The 14334-nt window shown below is 31.9% G+C and overlaps 3 non-coding genes across 3 annotated transcripts; all 3 read right to left on the minus strand.

The window, feature by feature from the left end:
- Window positions 1–2968: 2968 nt before the first annotated feature.
- Window positions 2969–3042, minus strand: TRNAN-AUU. Its single transcript has one exon. It is a non-coding gene; the product is annotated as a tRNA-Asn (tRNA).
- A 1827-nt stretch (window positions 3043–4869) lies between these two features.
- Window positions 4870–4943, minus strand: TRNAN-AUU. Its single transcript has one exon. It is a non-coding gene; the product is annotated as a tRNA-Asn (tRNA).
- A 1992-nt stretch (window positions 4944–6935) lies between these two features.
- Window positions 6936–7009, minus strand: TRNAI-AAU. The gene has a single exon. It is a non-coding gene; the product is annotated as a tRNA-Ile (tRNA).
- Between the last annotated feature and the right edge of the window lie 7325 nt (window positions 7010–14334).

Here is a 14334-nt window from a genome sequence, read left to right on the forward strand (position 1 = left end):
AAATATAGGAAGTTCAACCCATTGGAGCATGAGATCTAGCCTATAGAATTGTGAAATTCAAACTGGCACTACGATAAAAAAAAAGCATATAACGCCGAATATATAGTGTAAATTATATCAAATGTGCATTCAATATTGCGTAATGGTGCACCTATATACGATTGGACAATTTCATAGGTTTGTGTGCATTGGTAGTGTACTATCGTTGTGGTGGTGGTGTGGTGAAACCAAAAAATGTCTTTCGACAAAAAATTTAGGAAGTCATTTCTCGCAAAATTGAGATTTTTTCCATTGACTGGAATGAATTTTCTCTTTTTAACTAAATTTTATTTCCATAACCAAACACTGGAAAATTAAAAAAAAAAACTTCGAAAATTCAATTTCGGCTTTGAAAACGAACCCTAAATTTAATTGTGTTTTGAGAATTAGAGACTTCAAATATAATAACGTACCAAAAAACAGTACAAGTTCAAAGTCAATAATAAGTGTGATGGCTCATACAAGTCTCGAACCTGTGACCTTTGCGTTATTAGCACGACGCTCTAACCAACTGAGCTAATAAGCCAATTGAAAATAATTAAATGAAGGTAGAATTTTAAAATTGCTTCTTTATATTGGTAAATTTTGAAATATAGGAAGTTCAACCCATTGGAGCATGAGATCTAGCCTATAGAATTGTGAAATTGAAACTGGCACTACGATAAAAAAAGCATATAACGCCGAATATATAATGTAAATTATATCAAATGTGCATTCAATATTGCGTAATGGTGCACCTATATACGATTGGACAATTTCATAGGTTTGTGTGCATTGGTAGTGTACTATCGTTGTGGTGGTGGTGTGGTGAAACCAAAAAATGTCTTTCGACAAAAAAATTAGGAAGTCATTTCTCGCAAAATTGAGATTTTTTCCATTGACTGGAATGAATTTTCTCTTTTTAACTAAATTTTATTTACATAACCAAACACTGGAAAATCAAAAAAAAAAAAAACTTCGAAAATTCAATTTCGGCTTCCAAAACGTATACTAACGTACCAAAAAATAGTACAAGTTCAAAGTCAATAATAAGTGTGATGGCTCATACAGGTCTCAAACCTGTGAGCTTCGCGTTATTAGCACGACGCTCTAACCAACTGAGCTAATAAGCCAATTGAAAAAAATTAAATAAAGGTAGAATTTTAAAATTGCTTCTTTATATTGGTAAATTTGGAAATATAGGACGTTCAACCCATTGGAGCATGAGATCTAGCCTATAGAATTGTGAAATTGAAACTGGCACTACGATAAAAAAAGCATATAACACCGAATATATAATGTAAATTATATCAAATGTGCATTCAATATTGCCTAATGGTGCACCTATACACGATTGGACAATTTACATAGCTTTGTGTGCATTGGTAGTGTGCTGTCGTTGTGGTGGTGGTGTGGTGAAACTGAAAAATGTCTTTCGACAAAAAAATTGGGAAGTCATTTTTCGCAAAACTGAGTCATTTTTCCATTAACTAGAATGAATTTTCTCTTTTCAACTAAATTTTATTAACATAACCAAACACTGGAAAAAAAAAGACTTCCAAAATTGAATTTCGGCTTTCAAAACGAACCCTAAATTTAATTGTGTTTTGAAAATAAGAGACTTCAAATATAATAACGTACCAAAAAATATTACAAGTTCAAAGTCAATAATAAGTGTGAATGTGTGATAGCTCATACAGGTCTCGTACCTATGACCTTCGCGATATTAGCACAACGCTCTAACCAACTGAGCTAATAAGCCAATTGAAATAAATTAAATAAAGGCAGAATTTTAAAATTGCTTCTTTATATTGGTAAATTTTGAAATATAGGAAGTTCAACCCATTGGAGCATGAGATCTAGCCTATAGAATTGTGAAATTGAAACTGGCACTACGATAAAAAAAGCATATAACGCCGAATATATAATGTAAATTATATCAAATGTGCATTCAATATTGCCTAATGGTGCACCTATACACGATTGGACAATTTACATAGCTTTGTGTGCATTGGTAGTGTGCTGTCGTTGTGGTGGTGGTGTGGTGAAACTGAAAAATGTCTTTCGACAAAAAAATTGGGAAGTCATTTTTCGCAAAACTGAGTCATTTTTCCATTAACTAGAATGAATTTTCTCTTTTCAACTAAATTTTATTAACATAACCAAACACTGGAAAAAAAAAAGACTTCCAAAATTGAATTTCGGCTTTCAAAACGAACCCTAAATTTAATTGTGTTTTGAAAATAAGAGACTTCAAATATAATAACGTACCAAAAAATAGTACAAGTACAAAGTCAATAATAACTGTGAATGTGTGATAGCTCATACAGGTCTCGTACCTATGACCTTCGCGATATTAGCACAACGCTCTAACCAACTAAGCTAATAAGCCAATTGAAATAAATTAAATAAAGGTAGAATTTTAAAATTGCTTCTTTATATTGGTAAATTTTGAAATATAGGAAGTTCAACCCATTGGAGCATGAGATCTAGCCTATAGAATTGTGAAATTGAAACTGGCACTACGATCAAAAAAGCATATAACGCCGAATATATAATGTAAATTATATCAAATGTGCATTCAATATTGCCTAATGGTGCGCCAATACACGATTGGACAATTTACATAGGTTTGTGTGCATTGGTAGTGTGCTGTCGTTGTGGTGGTGGTGTGGTGAAACTGAAAAATGTCTTTCGACAAAAAAATTGGGAAGTCATTTTTTGCAAAACTGGAGTCTTTTTTCCATTGACTAGAACGAATTTTCTGTTTTCAACTAAATTTTATTTACATAACCAAACACTGGAAAATCAAAAGAAAAAAAAGGACTTCAAAAATTCAATTTCGCCTTTCAAAACGAACCCTAAATTTAATTGTGTTTTGATTATAAGAGACTTAAATATAATAACGAACCAAAAAATAGTATTAGTTCAAAGTCAATAATAAGTGTGATGGCTCATACAGGTCTCGAACCTATGAGCTTCGCGTTAATAGCACGACGCTCTAACCAACTGAGCTAATAAGCCAATTGAAAAAAATTAAATAAAGGTAGAATTTTAAAATTGCTTCTTTATATTGGTAAATTTGGAAATATAGGACGTTCAACCCATTGGAGCATGAGATCTAGCCTATAGAATTGTTAAATTGAAACTGGCACTACGATCAAAAAAGCATATAACGCCGAATATATAATGTAAATTATATCTAATGTGCATTCAATATTGCCTAATGGTGCACCTATACACGATTGGACAATTTACATAGCTTTGTGTGCATTGGTAGTGTGCTGTGGTTGTGGTGGTGGTGTGGTGAAACTGAAAAATGTCTTTCGACAAAAAAATTGGGAAGTCATTTTTCGCAAAACTGAGTCATTTTTCCATTAACTAGAATGAATTTTCTCTTTTCAACTAAATTTTATTAACATAACCAAACACTGGAAAAAAAAAAGACTTCCAAAATTGAATTTCGGCTTGCAAAACGAACCCTAAATTTAATTGTGTTTTGAAAATAAGAGACTTCAAATATAATAACGTACCAAAAAATAGTACAAGTTCAAAGTCAATAATAAGTGTGAATGTGTGATAGCTCACACAGGTCTCGTACCTATGACCTTCGCGATATTAGCACAACGCTCTAACCAACTGAGCTAATAAGCCAATTGAAATAAATTAAATAAAGGCAGAATTTTAAAATTGCTTCTTTATATTGGTAAATTTTGAAATATAGGAAGTTCAACCCATTGGAGCATGAGATCTAGCCTATAGAATTGTGAAATTGAAACTGGCACTACGATAAAAAAAGCATATAACACCGAATATATAATGTAAATTATATCAAATGTGCATTCAATATTGCCTAATGGTGCACCTATACACGATTGGACAATTTACATAGCTTTGTGTGCATTGGTAGTGTGCTGTCGTTGTGGTGGTGGTGTGGTGAAACTGAAAAATGTCTTTCGACAAAAAAATTGGGAAGTCATTTTTTGCAAAACTGAGTCTTTTTTCCATTGACTAGAATGAATTTTCTCTTTTCAACTAAATTTTATTTACATAACCAAACACTGGAAAATCAAAAGAAAAAAAAGGACTTCCAAAATTCAATTTCGGCTTTCAAAACGAACCCTAAATTTAATTGTGTTTTGAATATAAGAGACTTCAAATATAATAACGTACCAAAAAATAGTACAAGTTCAAAGTCAATAATAAGTGTGAATGTGTGATAGCTCATACAGGTCTCGTACCTATGACCTTCGCGATATTAGCACAACGCTCTAACCAACTGAGCTAATAAGCCAATTGAAATAAATTAAATAAAGGCAGAATTTTGAAATTGCTTCTTTATATTGGTAAATTTTGAAATATAGGAAGTTCAACCCATTGGAGCATCAGATCTAGCCTATAGAATTGTGAAATTGAAACTGGCACTACGATAAAAAAAGCATATAACGCCGAATATATAATGTAAATTATATCAAATGTGCATTCAATATTGCCTAATGGTGCACCTGTACACGATTGGACAATTTACATAGCTTTGTGTGCATTGGTAGTGTGCTGTCGTTGTGGTGGTGGTGTGGTGAAACTGAAAAATGTCTTTCGACAAAAAAATTGGGAAGTCATTTTTCGCAAAACTGAGTCTTTTTTCCATTGACTAGAATGAATTTTCTGTTTTCAACTAAATTTTATTTACATAACCAAACACTGGAAAATCAAAAGAAAAAAAAGGACTTCCAAAATTCAATTTCGCCTTTCAAAACGAACCCTAAATTTAATTGTGTTTTGATTATAAGAGACTTCAAATATAATAACGAACCAAAAATAGTATTAGTTCAAAGTCAATAATAAGTGTGATGGCTCATACAGGTCTCGAACCTGTGACCTTCGCGTTAATAGCACGACTATCTAACCAACTGAGCAAATAAGCCAATTGAAAAAAATTAAATAAAGGTAGAATTTTAAAATTGCTTCTTTATATTGGTAAATTTTGAAATATAGGACGTTCAACCCATTGGAGCATGAGATCTAGCCTATAGAATTGTTAAATTGAAACTGGCACTACGATCAAAAAAGCATATAACGCCGAATATATACTGTAAATTATATCTAATGTGCATTCAATATTGCCTAATGGTGNCTCTTTTTAACTAAATTTTATTTACATAACCAAACACTGGAAAATCAAAAAAAAAAAAACTTCGAAAATTCAATTTCTGCTTTGAAAANTGGCACTACGATAAAAAAAGCATATAACGCCGAATATATAATGTAAATTATATCAAATGTGCATTCAATATTGCCTAATGGTGCACCTATACACGATTGGACAATTTACATAGCTTTGTGTGCATTGGTAGTGTGCTGTCGTTGTGGTGGTGGTGTGGTGAAACTGAAAAATGTCTTTCGACAAAAAAATTGGGAAGTCATTTTTCGCAAAACTGAGTCATTTTTCCATTAACTAGAATGAATTTTCTCTTTTCAACTAAATTTTATTAACATAACCAAACACTGGAAAAAAAAAGACTTCCAAAATTGAATTTCGGCTTGCAAAACGAACCCTAAATTTAATTGTGTTTTGAAAATAAGAGACTTCAAATACAATAACGTACCAAAAAATAGTACAAGTTCAAAGTCAATAATAAGTGTGAATGTGTGATAGCTCATACAGGTCTCGTACCTATGACCTTCGCGATATTAGCACAACGCTCTAACCAACTGAGCTAATAAGCCAATTGAAATAAATTAAATAAAGGCAGAATTTTAAAATTGCTTCTTTATATTGGTAAATTTTGAAATATTGGAAGTTCAACCCATTGGAGCATGAGATCTAGCCTATAGAATTGTGAAATTGAAACTGGCACTACGATAAAAAAAACATATAACACCGAATATATAATGTAAATTATATCAAATGTGCATTCAATATTGCCTAATGGTGCACCTATGCACGATTGGACAGTTTACATAGCTTTGTGTGCATTGGTAGTGTGCTGTCGTTGTGGTGGTGGTGTGGTGAAACTGAAAAATGTCTTTCGACAAAAAAATTGGGAAGTCATTTTTTGCAAAACTGAGTCTTTTTTCCATTGACTAGAATGAATTTTCTCTTTTCAACTAAATTTTATTTACATAACCAAACACTGGAAAATCAAAAGAAAAAAAAGGACTTCCAAAATTCAATTTCGCCTTTCAAAACGAACCCTAAATTTAATTGTGTTTTGAAAATAAGAGACTTCAAATATAATAACGTACCAAAAAATAATACAAGTTCAAAGTCAATAATAAGTGTGATGGCTCATACAGGTCTCAAACCTGTGACCTTCGCGTTATTAGCACGACGCTCTAACCAACTGAGCTAATAAGCCAATTAAAAAAAATTAAATAAAGGCAGAATTTTAAAATTGCTTCTTTATATTGGTAAATTTGGAAATATAGGAAGTTCAACGCATTGGAGCATGAGATCTAGCCTATAGAATTGTGAAATTGAAACTGGCACTACGATCAAAAAAGCATATAACGCCGAATATATAATGTAAATTATATCAAATGTGCATTCAATATTGCCTAATGGTGCACCTATACACGATTGGACAATTTACATAGCTTTGTGTGCATTGGTAGTGTGCTGTCGTTGTGGTGGTGGTGTGGTGAAACTGAAAAATGTCTTTCGACAAAAAAATTGGGAAGTCATTTTTCGCAAAACTGAGTCATTTTTCCATTAACTAGAATGAATTTTCTGTTTTCAACTAAATTTTATTTACATAACCAAACACTGGAAAATCAAAAGAAAAAAAAGGACTTCCAAAATTCAATTTCGGCTTTCAAAACGAACCCTAAATTTAATTGTGTTTTGAATATAAGAGACTTCAAATATAATAACGTACCAAAAAATAGTACAAGTTCAAAGTCAATAATAAGTGTGATGGCTCATACAGGTCTCGAACCTGTGACCTTCGCGTTATTAGCACGACGCTCTAACCAACTGAGCTAATAAGCCAATTGAAAATAATTAAATGAAGGTAGAATTTTAAAATTGCTTCTTTATATTGGTAAATTTTGAAATATAGGAAGTTCAACCCATTGGAGCATGAGATCTAGCCTATAGAATTGTGAAATTGAAACTGGCACTACGATAAAAAAAGCATATAACGCCGAATATATAATGTAAATTATATCAAATGTGCATTCAATATTGCCTAATGGTGCACCTATACACGATTGGACAATTTACATAGCTTTGTGTGCATTGGTAGTGTGCTGTCGTTGTGGTGGTGGTGTGGTGAAACTGAAAAATGTCTTTCGACAAAAAAATTGGGAAGTCATTTTTTGCAAAACTGAGTCTTTTTTCCATTGACTAGAATGAATTTTCTCTTTTCAACTAAATTTTATTTACATAACCAAACACAGGAAAATCAAAAGAAAAAAAAGGACTTCCAAAATTCAATTCCGCCTTTCAAAACGAACCCTAAATTTAATTGTGTTTTTATTATAAGAGACTTCAAATATAATAACGTACCAAAAAATAGTACAAGTTCAAAGTCAATAATAAGTGTGATGGCTCATACAGGTCTCGAACCTGTGACCTTTGCGTTATTAGCACGACGCTCTAACCAATTGAGCTAATAAGCCAATTGGAAAAAATTAAATGAAGGTAGAGTTTTAAAACTACTTCTTTATATTGGTAAATTTTGAAATATAGGAAGTTCAACCCATTGGAGCATGAGATCTAGCCTATAGAATTGTGAAATTGAAAGTGGCACTACGATCAAAAAAGCATATAACACCGAATATATAATGTAAATTATATCAAATGTGCATTCAATATTGCCTAATGGTGCACCTATACACGATTGGACAATTTACATAGCTTTGTGTGCATTGGTAGTGTGCTGTCGTTGTGGTGGTGGTGTGGTGAAACTGAAAAATGTCTTTCGACAAAATAATTGGGAAGTCATTTTTCGGAAAACTGAGTCATTTTTCCATTAACTAGAATGAATTTTCTCTTTTCAACTAAATTTTATTAACATAACCAAACACTGGAAAAAAAAAAAGACTTCCAAAATTGAATTTCGGCTTTCAAAAAAAAAAAAAAAGACTTCCAAAATTGAATTTCGGCTTTCAAAACGAAAAAAAAAGACTTCCAAAATTGAATTTCGGCTTTCAAAACGAACCCTAAAGACTTCCAAAATTGAATTTCGGCTTTCAAAACGAACCCTAAATTTAATCAAAATTGAATTTCGGCTTTCAAAACGAACCCTAAATTTAATTGTGTTTTTATTATAAGAGACTTCAAATATAATAACGTACCAAAAAATAGTACAAAGTCAAAGTCAATAATAAGTCTGATGGCTCATACGCACGACGGTCTAACCAACTAAGCTAATAAGCCAATTGAAAAAAATTAAATGAAGGTAGAATTTTAAAATTGCTTCTTTATATTGGTAAATTTTGAAATATAGGAAGTTCAACCCATTGGAGCATGAGATCTAGCCTATAGAATTGTGAAATTGAAACTGGCACTACGATAAAAAAAGCATATAACACCGAATATATAATGTAAATTATATCAAATGTGCATTCAATATTGCCTAATGGTGCACCTATACACGATTGGACAATTTACATAGCTTTGTGTGCATTGGTAGTGTGCTGTCGTTGTGGTGGTGGTGGTGTGGTGAAACTGAAAAATGTCTTTCGACAAAAAAATTGGGAAGTCATTTTTTGCAAAACTGAGTCTTTTTTCCATTGACTAGAATGAATTTTCTCTTTTCAACTAAATTTTATTTACATAACCAAACACTGGAAAATCAAAAGAAAAAAAAGGACTTCCAAAATTCAATTTCGCCTTTCAAAACGAACCCTAAATTTAATTGTGTTTTTATTATAAGAGACTTCAAATATAATAACGTACCAAAAAATAGTACAAGTTCAAAGTCAATAATAAGTGTGATGGCTCATACAGGTCTCGAACCTGTGACTTTTGCGTTATTAGCACGACGCTCTAACCAATTGAGATAATAAGCCAATTGAAAAAAATTAAATGAAGGTAGAATTTTAAAATTGCTTCTTTATATTGGTAAATTTTGAAATATAGGAAGTTCAACCCATTGGAGCATGAGATCTAGCCTATAGAATTGTGAAATTGAAACTGGCACTACGATCAGAAAAGCATATAACACCGAATATATAATGTAAATTATATCAAATGTGCATTCAATATTGCCTAATGGTGCACCTATACACGATTGGGCAATTTACATAGCATTGTGTGCATTGGTAGTGTGCTGTCGTTGTGGTGGTGGTGTGGTGAAATTGAAAAATGTCTTTCGACAAAATAATTGGGAAGTCATTTTTCGCAAAACTGAGTCATTTTTCCATTAACTAGAATGAATTTTCTCTTTTCAACTAAATTTTATTAACATAACCAAACACTGGAAAAAAAAAAGACTTCCAAAATTGAATTTCGGCTTTCAAAACGAACCCTAAATTTAATTGTGTTCTTATTATAAGAGACTTCAAATATAATAACGTACCAAAAAATAGTACAAGTTCAAAGTCAATAATAAGTGTGATGGCTCATACAGGTCTCGAACCTGTGACCTTTGCGTTATTAGCACGACGCTCTAACCAACTGAGCTAATAAGCCAATTGAAAAAAATTAAATGAAGGTAGAATTTTAAAATTGCTTCTTTATATTGGTAAATTTTGAAATATAGGAAGTTCAACCCATTGGAGCATGAGATCTAGCCTATAGAATTGTGAAATTGAAACTGGCACTACGATAAAAAAAGCATATAACACCGAATATATAATGTAAATTATATCAAATGTGCATTCAATATTGCCTAATGGTGCACCTATACACGATTGGACAATTTACATAGCTTTCTGCGCATTGGTAGTGTGCTGTCGTTGTGGTGGCGGTGGTGTGGTGAAACTGAAAAATGTCTTTCGACAAAAAAATTGGGAAGTCATTTTTTGCAAAACTGTGTCTTTTTTCCATTGACTAGAATTAATTTTCTCTTTTCAACTAAATATTATTTACATAACCAAACACAGGAAAATCAAAAGAAAAAAAAGCACTTCCAAAATTCAATTCCGCCTTTCAAAACGAACCCTAAATTTAATTGTGTTTTTATTATAAGAGACTTCAAATATAATAACGTACCAAAAAATAGTACAAGTTCAAAGTCAATAATAAGTCTGATGGCTCATACGCACGACGGTCTAACCAACTAAGCTAATAAGCCAATTGAAAAAAATTAAATGAAGGTAGAATTTTAAAATTGCTTCTTTATATTGGTAAATTTTGAAATATAGGAAGTTCAACCCATTGGAGCATGAGATCTAGCCTATAGAATTGTGAAATTGAAACTGGCACTACGATAAAAAAAGCATATAACGCCGAATATATAATGTAAATTATATCAAATGTGCATTCAATATTGCCTAATGGTGCACCTGTACACGATTGGACAATTTACATAGCTTTCTGCGCATTGGTAGNGTCATACGCACGACGGTCTAACCAACTAAGCTAATAAGCCAATTGAAAAAAATTAAATGAAGGTAGAATTTTAAAATTGCTTCTTTATATTGGTAAATATTGAAATATAGGAAGTTCAACCCATTGGAGCATGAGATCTAGTTGAAATATAGGAAGTTCAACCCATTGGAGCATGAGATCTAGCCTATAGAATTGTGGTTCAACCCATTGGAGCATGAGATCTAGCCTATAGAATTGTGAAATTGAAACTGGCACTACGATAAAAAAAGCATATAACACCGAATATATAATGTACATTATATCAAATGTGCATTCAATATTGCCTAATGGTGCACCTATACACGATTGGACAATTTACATAGCTTTGTGTGCATTGGTAGTGTGCTGTCGTTGTGGTGGTGGTGGTGTGGTGAAACTGAAAAATGTCTTTCGACAAAAAAATTGGGAAGTCATTTTTTGCAAAACTGAGTTTTTTTTCCATTGACTAGAATGAATTTTCTCTTTTCAACTAAATTTTATTTACATAACCAAACACAGGAAAATCAAAAGAGAAAAAAGGACTTCCAAAATTCAATTCCGCCTTTCAAAACGAACCCTAAATTTAATTGTGTTTTTATTATAAGAGACTTCAAATATAATAACGTACCAAAAAATAGTACAAGTTCAAAGTCAATGATAAGTGTGATGGCTCATACAGGTCTCGAACCTGTGACCTTTGCGTTATTAGCACAACGCTCTAACAAACTGAGTTAATAAGCCAATTGAAAAAAATTAAATGAAGGTAGAATTTTAAAATTGCTTCTTTATATTGGTAAATTTTGAAATATAGGAAGTTCAACCCAATGGAGCATGAGATCTAGCCTATAGAATTGTGAAATTGAAACTGGCACTACGATAAAAAAAGCGTATAACATCGAATATATAATGTAAATTATATCAAATGTGCATTCAATATTGCCTAATGGTGCACCTATACACGATTGGACAATTTACATAGCTTTGTGTGCATTGGTAGTGTGCTGTCGTTGTGGTGGTGGTGTGGTGAAACTGAAAAATGTCTTTCGACAAAATAATTGGGAAGTCATTTTTCGCAAAACTGAGTCATTTTTCCATTAACTAGAATGAATTTTCTCTTTTCAACTAAATTTTATTAACATAACCAAACACTGGAAATAAAAAAAAAGACTTCCAAAATTGAATTTCGGCTTTCAAAACGAACCCTAAATTTAATTGTGTTTTTATTATAAGAGACTTCAAATATAATAACGTACCAAAAAATAGTACAAGTTCAAAGTCAATAATAAGTCTGATGGCTCATACGCACGACGGTCTAACCAACTAAGCTAATAAGCCAATTGAAAAAAATTAAATGAAGGTAGAATTTTAAAATTGATTCTTNATATAATAACGTACCAAAAAATAGTACAAGTTCAAAGTCAATAATAAGTCTGATGGCTCATACGCACGACGGTCTAACCAACTAAGCTAATAAGCCAACTGAAAAAAATTAAATGAAGGTAGAATTTTAAAATTGATTCTTTATATTGGTAAATTTTGAAATATAGGAAGTTCAACCCATTGGAGCATGAGATCTAGCCTATAGAATTGTGAAATTGAAACTGGCACTACGATAAAAAAAGCATATAACACCGAATATATAATGTAAATTATATCAAATGTGCATTCAATATTGCCTAATGGTGCACCTATACACGATTGGACAATTTACATAGCTTTGTGTGCATTGGTAGTGTGCTGTCGTTGTGGTGGCGGTGGTGTGGTGAAACTGAAAAATGTCTTTCGACAAAAAAATTGGGAAGTCATTTTTTGCAAAACTGAGCCTTTTTTCCATTGACTAGAATGAATTTTCTCTTTTCAACTAAATTTTATTAACATAACCAAACACTGGAAAAAAAAAAAAAGACTTCCAAAATTGAATTTCGGCTTTCAAAACGAACCCTAAATTTAATTGTGTTTTTATTATAAGAGACTTCAAATATAATAACGTACCAAAAAATAGTACAAGTTCAAAGTCAATAATAAGTGTGATGGCTCATACAGGTCTCGAACCTGTGACCTTTGCGTTATTAGCACGACGCTCTAACCAACTGAGCTAATAAGCCAATTGAAAAAAATTAAATGAAGGTAGAATTTTAAAATTGCTTCTTTATATTGGTAAATTTTGAAATATAGGAAGTTCAACCCATTGGAGCATGAGATCTAGCCTATAGAATTGTGAAATTGAAACTGGCACTACGATCAAAAAAGCATATAACGCCGAATATATAATGTAAATTATATCAAATGTGCATTCAATATTGCCTAATGGTGCACCTATACACGATTGGACAATTTACATAGCTTTGTGTGCATTGGTAGTGTGCTGTCGTTGTGGTGGTGGTGGTGTGGTGAAACTGAAAAATGTCTTTCGACAAAAAAATTGGGAAGTCATTTTTTGCAAAACTGAGTCTTTTTTCCATTGACTAGAATGAATTTTCTCTTTTCAACTAAATTTTATTAATATAACCAAACACTGGAAAAAAAAAAGACTTCCAAAATTGAATTTCGGCTTTCAAAACGAACCCTAAATTTAATTGTGTTTTTATTATAAGAGAATTCAAATATAATAACGTACCAAAAAATAGTACAAGTTCAAAGTCAATAATAAGTGTTATGGCTCATACAGGTCTCGAACCTGTGACTTTTGCGTTATTAGCACGACGCTCTAACCAATTGAGCTAATAAGCCAATTGGAAAAAATTAAATGAAGGTAGAGTTTTAAAATGGCTTCTTTATATTGGTAAATTTTGAAATATAGGAAGTTCAACCCATTGGAGCATTAGATCTAGCCTATAGAATTGTGAAATTGAAACTGGCACTACGATAAAAAAAAAGCATATAACATCGAATATATAATGTAAATTATATCAAATGTGCATTCAATATTGCCTAATGGTGCACCTATACACGATTGGACAATTTACATAGCTTTGTGCGCATTGGTAGTGTGCTGTCGTTGTGGTGGCGGTGGTGTGGTGAAACTGAAAAATGTCTTTCGACAAAAAAATTGGTAAGTCATTTTTTGCAAAACTGAGTCTTTTTTTCATTGACTAGAATGAATTTTCTCTTGTCAACTATATTTTATTTACATGACCAAACACTGGAAAATCAAAAGAAAAAAAAGGACTTCCAAAATTCAATTCCGCCTTTCAAAACGAACATTAAATTTAATTGTGTTTTTATTATAAGAGACTTCAAATATAATAACGTACCAAAAAATAGTACAAGTTCAAAGTCAATAATAAGTGTGATGGCTCATACAGGTCTCGAACCTGTGACCTTTGCGTTATTAGCACGACGCTCTAACCAACTGAGCTAATATGCCAATTGAAAAAAATTAAATGAAGGTAGAATTTTAAAATTGCTTCTTTATATTGGTAAATTTTGAAATATAGGAAGTTCAACCCATTGGAGCATGAGATCTAGCCTATAGAATTGTGAAATTGAAACTGGCACTACGATAAAAAAAGCATATAACACCGAATATATAATGTAAATTATATCAAATGTGCATTCAATATTGCCTAATGGTGCACCTATACACGATTGGACAATTTACATAGCTTTGTGCGCATTGGTAGTGTGCTGTCGTTGTGGTGGCGGTGGTGTGGTGAAACTGAAAAATGTCTTTCGACAAAAAAATTGGTAAGTCATTTTTTGCAAAACAGAGTCTTTTTTCCGACTAGAATGAATTTTCTCTTTTCAACTAAATTTTATTTACATAACCAAACACTGGAAAATCAAAAGAAAAAAAA

The sequence above is a fragment of the Ipomoea triloba genome, chromosome 11, assembly GCF_003576645.1.
Source record: "Ipomoea triloba cultivar NCNSP0323 chromosome 11, ASM357664v1".
Taxonomy (NCBI): domain Eukaryota; kingdom Viridiplantae; phylum Streptophyta; class Magnoliopsida; order Solanales; family Convolvulaceae; genus Ipomoea; species Ipomoea triloba.